This window comes from Propithecus coquereli, unplaced genomic scaffold (genome assembly GCF_000956105.1).
Source record: "Propithecus coquereli isolate 6110/MARCELLA unplaced genomic scaffold, Pcoq_1.0 Scaffold115, whole genome shotgun sequence".
Taxonomy (NCBI): Eukaryota; Metazoa; Chordata; class Mammalia; order Primates; family Indriidae; genus Propithecus; species Propithecus coquereli.
In genome coordinates, this window is record NW_012135525.1 from 2,940,484 (window position 1) to 2,959,226 (window position 18,743).

At 33.1% G+C, this 18,743-nt stretch overlaps 1 protein-coding gene across 1 annotated transcript in view; it reads right to left on the reverse strand.

The window, feature by feature from the left end:
* LOC105820878 (chromosome unknown open reading frame, human C10orf107) overlaps positions 1-18,743 on the reverse strand; it is a 77,096-nt gene that overhangs the window by 18,690 nt on the left and 39,663 nt on the right. The window lies entirely within an intron of this gene.

Below are 18,743 nucleotides of genomic sequence, written 5' to 3' on the forward strand. Positions count from 1 at the left end.
CTAATGAAGGCATTGAATTGGGCCCAGGATGTTAATTTGCTTGATTCAGGGAACGTCCCCATTTTTATAACTGAACTCTGTACATTAGGCAACCAATATTTAGATAGGAAAGTCGGAAAACAGCACATCCTGCAATATAGCTCTTCAATAGATTATAACATCAATTGACTCTAGCAAAGCTAACATCAATTAAGTAATCAAAACAAGCAAGGACAATGAGCTACTGTTTTGAAATTCTTCTGCTAGAAATAAGAAACCAGGGTTAAAGACATTCAAATAATAAAAATACATTGCAAAACTAAGCCACAGCATTAATTGGGTTAATCTAATTATACAATCTACAATTAGACCTTAACATATTTCAGATTGTTAGTATCATTGGAAACATCAGCTGCCTGATTATCATCATTGCCCCAGGAAAAGATGAAGGTTTTACTTTTGAAAGATCTGGTGTTCAAGGCATGTTTTGAAGAACAGATAGACTATCAAAATGTTATGAAAAGACACATTCTATTTCTTTAGCTTCTGTTTGTATTAGAAGCATTTTATTCTCATTCTGTTCAACAATGATATATGTAAATACTAAGAAATGACTGGAAAGATAATATTACTACATGATTCTTTATTCTAAAAAATACCAGTTTCCTAATGGTTTATTTTGTTATAATTGGTTTATGTACTTATTGATGAATAATTTTACTTTGGTTTTAGACACAGAAATGGAACGTTATAACTAATATATTCTTTTATCAGATAAATTTTTCTATTGGTATATCATAAGACATTTTATTATTTTAACACGAATTTTTTTACAAGTCCTTGCTGTTATATCTCTGAACTTCACCATTTCACTAGCATCTGTCAGATTTAATCACCTACAGAACTACCTTATAAAGATTACCTTATCAGAAAAAGTGTCATCTTGTGAGCTTAGGTGTGAGAATTGCAAAATAAAGCTGAGCTACACTAACAACTGCTGTGCTAATTTATTGTAAATTATGGTTTTTTTTTGTTTGCAGAGATAAGACATGAGAAATGTTTCTATTTAAATTCATTTCCTATTATTTCGACATAAATACAAAACAGCTCCACACAAAAAAGTGAGGGCATAGAAAATTCCTTAAATAGGTTCTAGTGACAGTGAAATTTATTTCCTAAGCTATTGGCACCAGTCATGTCACATCGTTCTAGGTGCAGAATCATATAGCACAATTAAGACAAAACATGGATGCTTAGAACGTTAGATGGAAATCGCTGGTTGTCATGTGAAGAGTGATGATTTATAGGATACGAACTGGAAATAATTGCAGAGCAAGCTGGCCTGCAACAAAGCTTTAATTCACTGGGCTGACACTGTAAACTCATAATCTGTCGACCTAGCACCAGCCATGATAGATTGCAGCCGTTCAGAACACATAAGCATGTCTTTCTCATGAACATTCTGGGAACCATAGTTCAGATGACCCCAGTAAAAACAACTGCAATGTTTTAAACCAAGCTGGTTCTCTAAGAAATGTAAAAATCATGATGAGTCATTATATTATTAAAATTCAGAACTGGGTAGCAATGAATCACATGAAGTTATCACCTTTAAATCACCAAAGAGAGCATAAATTGGGTCCTATAAAGCACCATGAGTCTCAGTGCATTTTTAACAAGATGAACCTCTTATATAAACAAGATTTTATTATTATATTTATTGTTATTATTATTAAAACTAGAGTGAAATTTAGTGCTCATAAAAGTGAAGGGTTAATACTGCTGGCCTGAGCCAGAAAGAATGTAGGCCTATATTTTGTAGACTCTTTTATGTAGCTCAGCCAGTATATTCTGACCTATTCTTGTTCTTATGAGTCAATGTTAAACATGGGAATTTGTGTAATCCTTAAAAAATGCATTAGTGGATAGGGCATGTGGTAAGAGGCCCTCAAATCTTATCTTGGTTTTTAACCTAAACTAAGATTTGAACTCTAGTCTCAGAGAACCAGTTGTAGGTCAACCCAACTGTTTCATCCCTCCTTTTTAAAAACACTTTGGATCTTTCAAGCAAATGGAGTTGAAATACCATTAAAAAAAAAGAAAAACCATCTTGCTGGATTTGCTATAGGCCTTTGCTTGTAAGCTTTATGCTGTGCCAGACCACAGGTTTAAAAGAAGAGTCTTATCTTTGGTGTAAGACTTAGATTTTGGTTCAATTCAATTGATCTAAGCATGTTCCATGTGCAAGACACGTCATAGGCAGGATTTCTGCCCTCACAGGGGTTACAGTCTGGAAGTGGAGTTAGAAGGCAAGGGATACAAATGCGTGAAAGATCCGTTATAATACTATGTGAAAATGGATACAACTGAGCTAGGATAGAGGACCATTGTGTGAGTCACCCTTAATTTAGCAGACAACTGAATAATTCACCAATTAGGGACTGGCCAAAGAGAAGAGCCAAGAAGGTAAGGGCATAGTGGGGTATGTGGGCAGACATCATTGTCAACTAGCTTACCCCTCATAAGAATTATCCAAAGTCAGAGGAATAAGTGGCATTAAATGACTTGGAGTATAAAAACATGTCAAAATAAACTTAGCTCTTGAAGAATTTGGGCGTAATTGTTAATTTCTAATAAATATTACTTGTTTATAAAGAAGAATGGAAGAAATACTATTAGTGGTCAATGGTTATTTTTACTTAAATTGTTTATAGTTAGAAGGCTACAAATAGACCTCTGGTCATAGATTATGGAAAACACATTTGATAGCTAAATATAAAAATCCAAATATTAATAACTACTGACATTTATGTAGCCCTTTCCTCCCAAAGCTCTTGATAAACATTACTGACTATATGCACACAAGGATAGTACTGAAATGCTGCTACCCTTTCAAAGGACTAGACATTAATCCAAGAAAAAAGTAGCAAATGGCCGGTCAACTTGAAATATAGGTCTGTAGAATATAGGTGTGCATTTGGAAATGAAAACTCCCACTAATTCACTCCTCTCGCAAAGTGTTTGTCATATTTTATTTCAATTTTATTGAATTGCTGGTCTTATATAACTCCATTCTCTTACTAAGACCCCTGCAGTTTTTATTTTTTTTCTTAGATGAGGCCTAAGCTGGTTTATGATTACTGTGGAGCAGTAAGTACCAGGGCTGATGGTGCCGCCTTTCTGAGGACAACAGCTCTGGCTCTTTAGCACCTCCTAGTGTGAGGAGAGTGGATATACCGGCACAACACAGGAGTGTCACCTACTGACGAGTTAGTTCTATTTTATTCAGAACCAGGATTGCTCCTGGTTATCTGAGAAATGCCAACTGGCTCAAACAAATTTCATTTATGAAATATTAGATCAAATGGATAGTGGTTGGGCTGCTTGATGACACCGATTAAAAGGATGCTATGTTCGTTCACTTCCTTGAACAAAGTGTAAATTACGTGGGGATAATCATTTAAATCCAGGAAACATAAAATGTTTAATGTATACTCTTAGGGCCCTTACTGTAAAATATTAATTCTTTTATTGCATTCTCAGAGTATGACTGGCAATGACAGAAATATAAATTAAGGTTCTTTACATTTCCTGTAATGATATTATAATTTGGAAATTTCAATTCAAGGCTTATTCCAAATTACTTGCTTTAAATTTTAACATTCCTCCTGCCTTCCTTTATAAATCCTATGTCTCTTCAAAAGTGAAGCTAAACTCTCAGCAATTCATTAAAGCTTTCATAATTTTTTCAGAAAATGGGTGACTCTATATTTTTAAAACTCTCATTTATACAATCATTTTTACCTTTAACGAGCATGTACAAGCCAAGGACACTCCTAGGTTTGAGAATTAAGGGACAAACAACACACAGTCCCTGACTTTCAAGGGGGTTACAATCTAGTGTGTGGGTGGGGGGCTTGCACATAAGAGATGATTTTCAGAGTGAAACAATTATTATTAATAGAAGTATATGTAGGGTGTCCTAGAAATATAGAGGAAGGAGAGCCACTTCATTCTGGTGGGAGGGAAGAGATGAAGGAATTCAGCAAAAGCTTTAAGGGGAGATGGTGCCTGAGTCGAACCTTGAAGGATAAACAGGAGTTAGCATGCAGATGGGGTTGGAGACAGAGAGAAAATACTAGAGAGACAGAGGAAGTAGCATGTACAAAGAAATACAGACATACGGAGAACATTCTAGAACAAAAGATGCACATGACATTGGTGAAGAGCTGGGGTGAAACAGGCCTGGGTCCAGTCCAGCTGTAGTATTTAATAACTATAAAACCTCTGAGTAAATCATCTAATCTCCTACAAGCCTTAGCTTTTCCACCTGTGAAATGGGGCAAATAACCTGCTGATCGACAACCATCCAACCGGTAGAGCCAATTTTCTTGGGAACATACAGCAAAAATTCAAAAATTCAAAAATCAGAACAATGGAAATAAAAATCACGGTGTTAAAGTCTGACAGCAACATAGTGAAATTTAGTTGAGGAATGCTAATGTTTTAAATATTGAAATGTAAATGTTTTAAATTTAAAATGTGATCTACAGTCTTTCAGAGTAAGTCATGTCTAAAAGTAAGTGTATGTTTGTCTTTTGCCATGGCTACATTGAAAAGATGGAGAAAAAAATAAAAAATAAACCAAGAGATTTATTTTCCATATGTCCAAATAATATCCAGCAATTTAAAAAACAAGTTTAGTAAAAGTTAGGACAATATATTTCCCTCATCATTTGCTGAGAGGAAGCCTACTTGATTAATGTAATTAAAGGGTTGCTTATAACTCAAGACTCAATTAAAAAAATAAATTTGGCCTTATTATTTTACTTCCAACTGGTGCTTTTCCTAGTGTGATTTTTGAGCTAAAATCTGCGGCTGCTTTGTTCATGACACATGAATTGTTTTAGCACATCCTTTCTCCTGCTGTGCATATGATTAAGAAAGCAGAGGTTAAATAGTGCAGTAAAGAGTTGAGTAAATTCATTCTATTTTTGCTCACAGTGCCTTTTAGCTCCCCTCCCCTTTTTCAGGACTGGAAGAGTGTAGAAACCTATTATCCTCTCCTGAAATTATTTAAGATATGTTCTTATGTTGAAAAAATAACTTCTCTCTCTTAACATTTTCTAGTACACTGATTTTGTGATGTCTGTGCTATAGATATTGCCTGTATTGGCAAGAAAACCAAATGCAAGTACATCCTACCATTTATTGAGTGCTAATGTATGCTGGGCACTGTAATAAGCATTTTGCATACATTGTTTTATTTTTACTTGGTGATAATCCTATAAGGTAAGGATAATCATTCTCATTTTTAGATGAGGAACAAGAGGCTCTGAGAGGTTATGTTACTGTTCCCAAACTCCACAATTAGCAGGTGACAGAATGAAGGTGCTAACTGGTGTATCTCATTCCAAATCTGGGCTCTTATCCACTTGCATTTTTTTTTTTTTTTGTAGCTAAAGTTTGACTCAAAGGATTTGAATCTAGTTCTGGTGGAGCATCGTGCATATAGTTGGTGCAACACATGTCAAATTCAACTGAATAGAAATCTCATGTTCATGAGGGCCAAAAGCAGTCAGTTCTCACCCTCTGAATTTACAGTCTAATATGGTTGGGACTATAGATATAATATGATAGGCAGCGTGGAAGGCAGGTGATATAGGGGAGAAAACATGACGAACTTAACATGTCCAACAGAAAGAAACTCTTCTTCCCTTATACCTGTCTTCCCCAGTCTTCCAGCTGTTCCAACTAATCCTGGGAGGCATCTTTGATTATTCCCTTTCCCTTACCCTTTGCACGCAGTTCTTCAGCAAGTCCTGTCATATATGCTCTGAAATATATTTGAAATTGACTTCTCTCTACCTTCCCTGTCACCACTCTGTTCCAAGCTACTCAGACCACAGCCGTCACCTTCTACCTGGTTTCCTGCTTCTCCCCATCCAATAAGAACCATGTGCAAACAGCAGCCAGAACAGATTTTGTGAAGCCTGAAGCTAAATCATGATACAAAATTAGGTACAAATGTGAATATACAGAATTCACAAAAGTGAGTATAGAGAATAATAAAAGAATTAACAACAAATTACATTTATTAAAAAGCTAACAAATTCCACAAATAGCAAAAAATTAAAAATTAAATTAAAAAATTAACTGCTTATCCCATATCTATAGTACACTTTACCCTACTTTTTCGTACTTCATACTCTAATTGGCTTTTCAGACACAATTATATTGTAATATTATTTTTCATAGAAAGAGCAGAAGATTATTCAGTCTTTCCCCTAGGGTGGTTAATGAAAATTTTTTTATTGTTGATAGTTTAGGAAAGTTTCATCTTTGCAACTTATTACTGGTAACATCATGTACATTTTAGGATTGATGTCCAATTTCAGAAAACCTTTAGCAAGCTTCCTTCATACATGAACTGCAAGATTTAAGGTTCTTTTCAAGTTCCCACTGCAGGAAACAATTCAAAATACTCTTTACGCCTTGAACGGATGGCACTCAATAACCAATCTCTACTGATGCCCTCATTGTAAAGGCATATTATACATTTTATGTTAAATTAATTGATATGAGTATTTTTTGTAAAAAGAAAGAAATTAAAATCCATTTTTCAATGTTGTCATATGATTCACTTTTCTTTATTAATTGGATTATCAAGCAATCTAGAAGCCTATGCATTGCTTTTACTTAAAATGTATCTCTTCCTCTCACTGGATTACTACTTTTGTTATGCTTTGAATTTGGGGGGGTTACAATTGCAATTTACTTCTTGATATCAAAATAATTTTGATCAATTTCATTGCTCATTTGTATTACTCTTGTTTCATATTTCATTATATTTTGAATTTTTCTCAGTTCTCTAACATATCAATTTAAAGGTGACAAAAGAAGGTACTCTGAATATAAACCCAAATCAGAAGTTGTAATTTCTCACTTGTTGAACTAAAACATTCCCCGAGTCTGCCCAAATTGCACTTAAAATGGTATATTCAAAATTTACTGAATAAAATGTTTGCATTTCATTTGCACTTTGTTTTTTATTCCAAGTCTTCAAAAATATATTTTAGAGTTCTTAAAATGTCATTTAACTCATTGCAAGACTTGAATAGCTTTTTACACAGCTGATGTTTAGAAGAATTCCCGTAGACTAGCTTCTAGTTCCATACATTTCAAACCTGGTTTCTCCTCCACTACTCACACATGTCCTTTGGCCTGGCCCCAAAGGACACACTCACATTGCAATATAACCAAGGACCTGGTACCTTTGTATCTCGATGTCGCAGTGGAGGGCAGGAGAAACCATAGCTGTCCAAAGGTAGCTAGATAGAGATCATTATACAAGAATTCCCTCTTCCAGTTCAGCCAATGACCTTTCTAATATACTTGTCCAGCCTTTTATCTCCAACTGTTTGTAGGAAGTTTATATTTTGTTATTTTACTATCACATTAAACTTAATGTATTTAACACTAAACTTATTAATATATTCACAACCCTTACTATTATTATGAAAAATTGGCTTTTCTAATTATGTTAATGGCACAATTACTCTTTTAGATCCTCTTGCTCAATTCTATGCAAATTTGGTTTATCTTAACTTCTTAGTTTTTCATATCCAAAGGGTCACCAACTTCTACGCTAAATTTTCTTTATAATGTTTCTTATATATATATCCATTCCTTTTTCCATTACCATGGCTACATTCTAGTATTTTAAAAATAATTTCTCAATTTCCTAATTAATTTCTGTCCCTAATCACTTTTCATTTCAAAATATTGTTATAACATTGCCAATTTACATTGCTCAAAATACTGCTTTTATTATACCAGTCTCATGCTTAAAACCTGCAACCTAACTTGCTATTTGTAATATTTAGATGAGAATTCTTACCAAAGATGGAATTTAAAAAATTAGCTCAAATTTCTGAAAAATTAAGGCTACTTCCATATCTATCAAATATGGTTAATTTGGATGAATGGGGCAGAAAGCCAGTCTGAATTTGAGAGCAGTCTGCATTATAGCATAGTTCTAAATAGAATTTCACTTCTCAGTGGCAGTGATTCTCAACCTCTTAAGCAAGAATCCCAGAAAATTTAATCCTCATGCCCAAGGTATCCACTGTTGTAATGAATTAACTTCTCTCCTATGCATCTAGAATCTTACTAGCTATGTACTATTCTTGAGAAAATTAAGAAAATAGTCACTTAATCATTTTCTGTAGAACTTAGCTCTCCTGCAGAACCTGTTAAGGAAGACTGGTATAGTAACTGAAACTGCTAATAAAATGTTACAAGTTGAGATTCTGGATATGCCTTAATGACTCAGAAAAAGCAAAACAAAACAAAAACAACCCTGCATTATAACTAGCAATGTCCATTTGCATCTAAACAGCAAATGCTGCCAAATTCAAACTCTGTCTTACCTAACAGAGCAAGAGTTGGTTTATAAACAGCCTCCAGTGTAATTTAATATTATCTAAATTATGAGTGTCTCTGTTATTTTATAGACCAAAGTTTACTATTAGTGCAGACCATATTCCTGTCTTTGAAATTCAAAGTTATTTGGGTTTGAATTAACATGGTTTTTACTGTATATAATTTGCAAGAAGTTTCACACCACAATGTTTACTATACAAGACAATTGTTAATATATAATATAATGCATACTACAGTAATTTTATGTTAGAATTATAGGAAAATATTTTTTGAGAGGAAAAATACGCTATAATATTTTGATTCTGGAGCTATCATTAAAATGTTTTTAATTTAAATATTTAAAAATTAAAGGTGGCTCATATTTGTTTGTTAACATATAAAGTAGTGACATCAGTGTTATTTGGATAGCATTTAGCTGTTAAAGTGACAGAAAACCCCAAATTCCAGCAGCTTTAACCAGATAGTATTTTATCTTGCCTTCATATAAAAATCCAGAAGTAGGCAGTACAAAGCTGTCACTGTGGCTCTGCTTTTCACAAAGTCTTTTGGGACCTAGGCTCCTGCTATCTTGCTGCTTCTGTAGCTGGCCTCCATTCTCATCTCTTCGGGGAAGGAGACTGTAGGTGAACTTATACCATCCAATTAATTATACGCAGTTGCAACAAAATTTAATCTGTGGTTTTCAGCCGCAACCGTGTGTCAAAATTACCACAAAGCTTTTTAAAAATCAGAGATGCCAAGCCATATCCCAGACCTACCGAACTAGAATTGTGGTGGGGGAGGTGTTGATAACTTATTTCTAAAAGCGCTCCAGGTGATTCAGCTACAAGGTCAAGTTCTGGATAGCAGCCGAGGGCCTTGGTGGGACTTCTGAACCACATGATTTCAGAACAGTTAAAGATAGGGACTATAGGAAAGACTGCATCAGAATTGCTAGCAACTCTTCAAACCTTCCTTTCTTCCCCCCACTTATTTTACTTGGCTGCTCATTCTTCTCTTCTCCAACTTTCAACAAGCCTTCCAATTTTTGCCATGGCTCATGTGATGGAGGAAGTAGAAAGGGAAAAGTTAATTTAGGGTTAGAATAAAATTTTTTTCATGGAGGAAACTTAGGTGGTAGGTAATGATAATATTCACAGCTATACAGTGAACTCCTTGAAGTCAAGGCCTTCATCTTTTTTAAGATGACCTCTATGGGATAGCAGAAGCTTGAGAAAGGTCAGTGTGGGGGAATAACTAGGCTGTATTGGTACCATCGAGAAATTAGGAGTCAAGAATTAAGGATTACAATGACCTAGTCTTAGATGATTTCACCTTGATAACTTTATCTGATTTTACTAACAGAAAACTGCTCTCTGACCTGCCTGGGGTCTAGGAAGAGAGCAGATCAAGTTCTTGCTAATACTGAATTAGCTTTCTGAAGAAGTCGAGTTCTGAGTCCTGTATGTTTTCTTTGACTATGGACCATATGAGGCTCACTTACTTTGTAAATGACTTGTTGGGGTTCATCCTGGATCCTTTTGAGGGAAATTTTCTAGCTGGGTCCCAATTTTCTTCCATCAGTTTTAGACCGTTCTACAGAGACATCTTAGATTTCACCTTTGCTCATCAATGAACTTTATATATTCCAGCACTTGGAAAATCTCATTCTTCTGGATTCTCTTTAGAACATGGATGAACAAGAGTGCTCAGTACTAAGCATGCTTTATTTAAAATTTTAAGGATACTTTTAGGTTAGGTTGAGTTTCTTAATTATGTTTCTAATCTAATCTAGTCTCACTAATTAAGCCATTTTTACTAAAGGAAACTAATATCACCTTCCACCCTGTTCTACATTTTCTCATCCTATTTTGTTTTTATTTTAAGATTTTATCCAACACTTCTAGTTTGGATGAGATTACTCATAAGCTCTTTGATCGTGGCTATTCCTTCAGAAAGAGCTCCACTTACTTCTTTAGTTATGAACATTGCCAGTTACCTAAAAGTCTGTAATTACAGACATTTAAACTTTGAAAACCCAGTGTTTTCCTTTCCCATTTGCAGGAGACAGATTTAAAGAGATTTATGTGAACAGACAAAAATCCATTGTATTTCTTGTTGACATAAAATGCTGCAGATAGCTTCTGGTTTTTCTCTTAACTCTTTTTTGTTTTTTTCCCCCTCCTTACTTCTTGAAGATAGTCTTAATTGGGTTCTAGTGATTCTTAACACCTGTTTAATTTCCCATTTAAGAAGGAGGGTGGGTTAAGGTTTTGAGTAAACAGGCATTCTTGGCATTAGCCAATTAAAAAAGGTTGGGTAGTGAAGCAGTGGGCTGCGGAGGAAGAGTAACTACAACAGGAAGTTTCAGACACCTGAATCCACCCAGCTGGGAATTTTGTATACATGGAAACATAATTATAAATGTATACCAAGAGTAAAAAGTATATATGAGTGTGTGTGTGCCACATATGCTAAAGTTCACATTTCCATACCCTTGAAACTAAGAGTAAAAGGAGGTGTAGGGCTGAGAGGAAAAACAAATGAACCAAATTATTTTGAAATAAGTACCTAATAAGTAACATTCATTTATCCTTAGAAAAAGGTTAACTCTTGAACAGGGGGTAAGAGGGGGTGGTGGAGAAAGCTTAATAGTTTGAAAAAAGCCACTTTTTGCACATTTTTTGATGAATATAAATGAGCGTATAGTCTAAACTAAACTTTTTTGGTCTTTTTTTCTTTTGTGATTTTACAATATTATAGTCTTTATGATTTTAATCAGAAAACTCTGTTTTCATTACATGACCCTGAAAATGACTCAGCTGAAGAATTTATCTTCTGAGCTAAGGATGTGATTTGATTAAGCAAAAATCAAGGAAAAATCCATTTCAATAAAATAATTAAGAAATGTAGATAACATGCCTTAATTTGTATTTTGAACTACAAATCTTCTGAACTGTGAATGCTTATTATATTTTAAAAGTAATTTAATGTCTAGTTACAAACAAAAAAAATGACCAAACTGTACAGAACTTCCTTAATTTGGAATGTGATGACTTTGCCACTTAGTTTGAAAATCATTCTCATGGGCACAAAAATGAAGTTTTAACCAAACCTCCACAGGAGGGCACTATAGTGTGACTCTGGTGTAAGTTGCAACTACAGCAACTCATTCTGTCCTTATCTAGCTCTTGATTAAATGTCTTAAACAGTGAATCCTTTTCCTGAATGAGAAAATTCTAGATTCCAAAACTCAAAATAGGTAGATTTTGTGCATGGAAAATGTTTTTTATTTGGTAAAAAATAATCATAGGTAATTTAATTTTTCTTTTGAGGCATATATTTAACATAAAGTCTTATCTCAAAATACAGCAAAATTGGTAGGATGCATGGTCTGAATGAAACAAAATAGAAAGTTGTATAATGCTTGGGAAATAACAGAAACATTTTAGAACTATTAGGATAATCAAAGCCAAAAGACATTACAACAGATACATGTATTTATTACTTATAAGTGGTATGTATTTATAAAATGCATATGTAAATAGTATTACTACCAAATGGTATATATTACTTATAATGGTATGTCTAGCTAATCAGACAGTAGGTAAATCATTTTTAGTAAATGTAGAAACAGAATCAAACATAAATACCAAAGCATTTCTGAACTGATTCTCCTCATCCCAATAAAGGCTCTAAAAACATTCACTGGAATGATAAAGATGGAAATTTGGCCCAAATTAAGATTTTAAAAATGCCTCTCATCTTAACTTTCAATTTCACAAGTATATTTTCAAGTTGTTCTCAAGGAGATAAAATATTCTAATATTTTACTAGAGTTAAATCAATATAAAAGTAATTGTAATCTTGGCAGTTGCCATCTGTCTTTGTGAGCCTTGCCTTATTATTTTGAGGACTAACAGAGCCATGCAAGTCCAAGAAAGCTATATTGAATAGACAGTTTCATTAAATTTGAAAAGTCACAGGAGCAGTGTTTACAGATATAGATTATATGGTTCTAATAACTGTTTACATAACAAACCTATTTCCAGTAAGGAAACTATTCATTTCATTATAGTTTTGCTTCCCCCCCCCCAAAAAAAAGCCATTTAGGGAAATCGTAACAAGGAAGAGAAAGACTGGTAAAAAGTTAAAGTAGGCTGTATCAACAGGGTAGTGCAGATTGTTTTACAGTTAATTATTGATAATTTAATGTTCTGGGAATTTATAGTTGAAAAAAAATAATGTAACCACAGTACAAGTTCAACAGCTTCCTGAACTTGAATGCTAGATTAGAGATTGATGGCATCGTATTTTCATACAAATGCAATTCACTTGCTTAAAGCAAAGGAGGGCTCTAAACTTTTGATGGTTCACACCTGGGTTGAATAATTAACTTTGTTAGTAATTAAAATGCTAGTTCGTCACTCCCCTGAGGAATCAAGGCAGACTGTTTTAATTTAAATATCTTTTCTTTTAGCTCATACTTACAGATCTTTATGCCAATAAATAATTTTAAAAAATCAATTTAAAAATAAAAGATTGCTTGTATGTAATAAAGTTATTTTAAAATATTGTTGTCACTTAAAATTAGCAAATTTTATATAATCAGATACTTAAATAATAGAATCATATAAGCAAAGTTTACTCTTGCTTTTAAATCTGGAACTTAGTTAACCAGAACATTTAAATTATGGAATTTTTTATTATTTAGAAATTTTAGAAAAGATAAGTGATAATCAAATGACTTGAGATCAGTAACTCAAAATACTGCAACTTCTGGGATCTATATAAAGGAGGGGGCAATTTCCACTGCATTTTATATCACTCTGAGATCCTAAAAGATCTTCCTAAAAAAAAAAAAAAAAAGGAAAGAAAAGAAAAAGCTTTATTCAGGAAACTTTTTTATTTTTTCCAAAGTCAGGAAAATGTACCAATAGATTTTTCATAAAATATAACATGTCAAAATAAAAGCGAATTTTGGTTAAGCAAAATGCTCCATTTCTTAAGCACGGATCAAAATTTTGCTGCAAAAGTCAATTTAATTTCCAAGTTTGACTCCCCTAAAACAATCAGTATTTTGAGAGGCAACTGTTGTTTTTATCTTAATACAGGAAATATCAGAATGTGAAAATGAGATTAGGTAAATACTAGAAACCTCCATAATGATAATACAATGGATGTAAGAGCAAGATCCTGGGTTTTATATGGGCTTCATCTTGAGGTGAAGAAAATGACAAAATCATGTCTTCTCGAGCAGGATTATGTTAAAAAACAAAACAAAACAAAAACAAAACACCAGCAGAAACAGAAGCCAGAACGTGTGGAAGCAGTTTCTCCAGAGGTCCACATGAACATTCTCAGCATGCCCATGTCACTGGGATTTTTAGATTTGACATCAAATTTTGGTCAAAATATTTTGTTTGTTTTACTTTTTTATTTTGAAATAACTTCAAATCTACATATAAGTTACAGAAATAATACATAGTGCTCCTGTATAATCATTGAAAATAAGTTGCAGACTAATGCATACTTTAGTGTGCATTTCTTAAGAGCAATGACCCTCTCCTACATAACCACAGAACAGCTATCAAAATTCACTTTAATGTTGCCGTATGATCCTCAGACTGCAATAACATCTACCAATTATCCCAATAATGTCATTTTTAAGTCCAGGATCCAATTTGGGAGCATGTGTTGTATTTACATGTTCCTTTAGCCTCTTTCGATTTACAAGAGTTCCTCAGTCTTTCTTTATTTTTTGTGACCTTGACATTTTTGAAAAGCCTAAAACAGTTATTTTTTAGAATGTTCCTCTTTGGGTTTTTTATGATGTTTCCTCATGATTTATGCATTTTTGGCAGGAATACCAACCACAGAAGTGATGTTGTGTTCTTTCCATTGCAGCAGATTAGGAGGCAAAAATGATAATTTGCACTATTACTTGTATTATTAATGTGTCTTGTTAATACTTGGATAAGATGGTGTCTGCCAATTTTCTCCACTGTAAATTATTCAATTTGTTATATTATTAATTAATAAACATTAATAATTTTATGGAAAGATACATGAAGACTATGCAAACATTCAGTTCCTTATCAAACTTAGATCTACCAGATTTAACATTCTTTGATCATTCATTCCTAAATTAATTATTGTGATGGTTACTAAATTATAATATTCTAATTCCATTATTCCTTATGTATTTACTTGTTATCATTCTACTGATGCATTCCCCTTTCCCGCCATATATCTATTTTTTTAAATCATGTATTTATAAAAGTAGTGCTTCATGTATATTTTACTCAAATAATTATAATTCATTACCATGGTAACTTATTTTGATGTTCAAATTGGATAGTAAGAGACCCTTCAAGTGGGATCCTGTGATGGGATGAAGATCCCATCATTCTTCGTATGCTTCTTTACTTTCTGACAGAACAACATATTCCAGATTTATGTAATTATTTTCCTTCCTCAAACCCAAAGTCAGCCATTTCTTAGCAAGTCCTAGTTTCTTTTATTAGACAGTGGTATTTACAAAGAGATGGGTGCTAAAAGTGCTCATTGTTTTGTTTTATTTTGTTTTGTATGGAACTTTTTATTTTATTTCATTTCATTTTATTTTATTGTAGTAAGAATAATTAACATGAGATCTATCCTCTTAATAATTTTATTGGACAGTGGTATTTACAAAGAGTTGGGTGCTAAGAGTCCTCATTGTTTTGTTTTATTTTGTTTTGTATGGAACTTTTTATTTCATTTCATTTCATTTTATTTTATTGTGGTAAGAACAATTAACATGAGATCTATCCTCTTAATAATTTTTTAAGTGTACAATACATTATTATTGACTATAGGTGCAGTGTTCCACAGAAGATCTCTAGAGCTTATTCATTTTGCTTGACTGAAACTTTAGGCACATTGATCAGGAATTCCCCATGTTCCCTTCTTCTCAGCCCTGATAGCCACCTCCTTACTCTTTGATTCTATGATTTTGACTATTTTAGATACCTAACAGAAGTGAAATCATACAGTATTTGCCTCATTACTTGTTACTTATTATTATATTATAAAATGATTATATTATTATTCTTACTGGCTTATTTCACTTAGCATAATGTCCTCAAGGTTCATGTATGTTGTCCATATTGCAGAATTTCCTTCTTTTTAAAGGTTGAATAGTATTCGATTGTATGTATACACCAATTGCCTTTATCCATTCATCTGTCAATGGACATTTAGGTTTCTCCACATCGTGGCTATTGTGCTCAATGAACATAGGAGTGCTGCAATCTCTTTGGGATCTTGATTTTATTTCTTTTGGATAAATACCCAGAAGTGGGATTGTAGGATCATATGGTAAGTACATTTTTAATTTTTGAGGAATTTTCATATTGTTTACCATAGTGGTAGCACCATTTTGCATTCCCACCAACAGTGTGCAAGGGTTCCAATTTCTCCACATCAAAGTAAAGCATAATCCTTACTCGTGCTCATTGTTACTGAGGTATCTTTGCTTGGGCCCTCTCAGAAGACAAAATTAGAAAAAAATATATTATATCCTTTCTACATCTATCTGTCTATCATCTATCTGTATTAAAACTCATTAGTTAACACTGATGCCTCCAACACCACATGGTTTAATCTTGTCTTCTCTCTTCCTGCATATATAACTCCCTTTTCCTACAGTGACAGAGCTCATTGTTCTTGATATATTTATTTATTTGCTCAGCTCCCCTCATACATAACCAAATTTCAAAGCTGTGTCAGTCCAAAACTTGACCCTAGACATATGCTGCCATTCCCCTCTACCCTCTGTCGCTGGCTTTGGCTTGAGAAAGGAGCAAGGGAATGGGATGAAGACAGGAGGAAGGAAGAAAGGCTTAGGAATCCTGGCTCTGGCTCCGTCAGTCCTCTGTCCTCCTGCCAGAGGAGGAAAGCTGGACCTTCGATGCATAGATGGATAAACTGTATCCTCTCCAGGCTCCTGTGGGGTGTGCTGACAGAAGCTTAGCCCGGTCAAAATTTTTGAAAATCCAAATTCGGAAGTAATCTTTTGGGGTCTATATAATCTTAATTGAAATAATAAGATTAACTACATAAACATATAAAAGAAACTAGTATTGTTATAGTCCCTTTCCCTTATAATCTCAAGGGTTCAATACACTTTTCACTTTTGAAGGAAGATGTGAAATGCAAACAGATATTGCAGATTATTCTTTCTTTTTAATTGACAAGGAGTAAAGTCCAAGAGTTTACTTACGAGGCTAGCTCCCTATTGGTATGTTTTTGCCCAGAGATCTGCAATTGCCTGGTAATATTCGGTGCTGCTTTGCAAACACTGACAGGCCAATCATAATACTGGCAGATCTGTCTCCATATTTTCATATTTCAGGAAAGATATTTTTATTGCCAAACATCTAAGAATTGGCATATCAAGTGTTAAAGGCCCTGTACATAAACAGGTAAGAACTTTGTGTGTTTAAAAACAAACAAACAAAAAATAAATAGAAAACCAACAGCACACAAGAAGATTTACAGTGCTAACAGTGACTAAAGAAACCAGGAGGAAAGATTAAAAAAATCAGGAAGATATAATATCTTTAGACGCTTTCGAAAGCATGTTGAAACAAAGGAAGGTTCAAAAACAGGTTTAGTCCTATGATATTACAGTCTAAAAATACTGATGTGTGTGACCTATGGATTTTAAATCTCTAGAAATAAAATTTAAAACAAATTCTGTAACAGATGCTAATGTAAATGATGCTTACAGGCATTGATAAAACACTTTGCCTTCCTTCTACTAACATATTCCATAATTATACTGTGACTTAAATAGTTTATATATAGAGAGATGAATGTGGAACAGGAGAAAAGTATTCATACATTAGCATTCAGAGTAAGTAATTCAAACATCTAATTGTTCCAGCTCAAGGAATATTTAAAAATATTACAAGTTAGGTGTTCAAAATTATTCAAGTTTATTTTTCATTGAGTCATGCTGATAATTTGCAAAATTAGAAAATGTTCTTGATCAACATAGATGCACATTACAGAAAATAGAGAGGGGAATAGAATGACAATTATCAGGAAAACATTTCTGCTTTTCTTTCATCCTAGATACATGCAAAAATCACTTTTTTTAAAACCAAGCTTCTGCTATTTGAAGAGAGTTATGGATGAAAACAGACATTTCTAGTTTTTCTTTTATTGGAGAGAAATTCTGTGTGTAAGAGGTTTGATTGTACATTCTTTGAACTCTAGAGCTCTTTTAGATGCATTTTAATTAACTTAAAACAATATAAATCTCTTCAATATTCTGAGAATATCAGTGAAAATCTTATTGTAAAAATTATTCTTGAAATTTATACAATGGGAAATTTATGAATCTTTCCCTTTGTAACTAGAATGATTTGAAAATTTAAGATCTTTGAAAATTCCCATTTTATTAGTGTAGCTTTAAAGATTATAATATTTTGTGTTTTGCAGAAGTATAATTGGTTCAACATAATAAATGTTTATTGAGTACTGCTCTATGTTAAGATCTGTAGGAGAGTCTAACAAACAAGAAAAAGTCCTACCTTCAAGAAATTTATAATCTAATAGAAGGTGATAACTCAAATACCCCATTTTATCTCCTATTGTTATAATTTATACAAGTGCTATAAATGAAGGCTGTAGGAGTAAAAGGAAATCATCTGGTTCTGGGTAATCATATATGATTCCATGAATAATAGTATTTTCTAACTTTATGAATAAGCAAAGTATCCTCTCTCATAATATTTTCTCCACCAATGAAAGAGTCTTTACTACTTTTTAATTATAAAGATAAACAGAATCACTGTAAAAGAGTTCAAGCAATACGAAATAGCAAAAATAGAAGAGAAGAAACTAAAAATCACCCAGATCCCATCAAGCACTGTTAACATTTAGGCAAACATTTTCCCAGATATTTTTTATGTAATCAAATATGCACATAAAAATAAACCCATACCTTTTATATTGCTACACTTAAATGATATGGTACAGGTATTTTATAATCTGGACATGTCAATTTCACATGAAAATGCATGAACCCATCATTTTTAAAGGGTACATAGTTTTATGTTGGATGTATGTACCAATATGTGCTTAATTTCTTATCAAAAAATACTATTTTCCAAATTTTCATGATTGTAAAAAACAATACCGATTTTTTGCAAAAATCCTCAGACATATTGCTACATATACTGAATTATTTTCTTGGAATAAAGCTTTGAAATTATAATTGTTATGTCAAAGAGTATGCCTTTCTAAAATTTTTTTTTTTTTTTTTTGAGACAGAGTCTCACTCTATT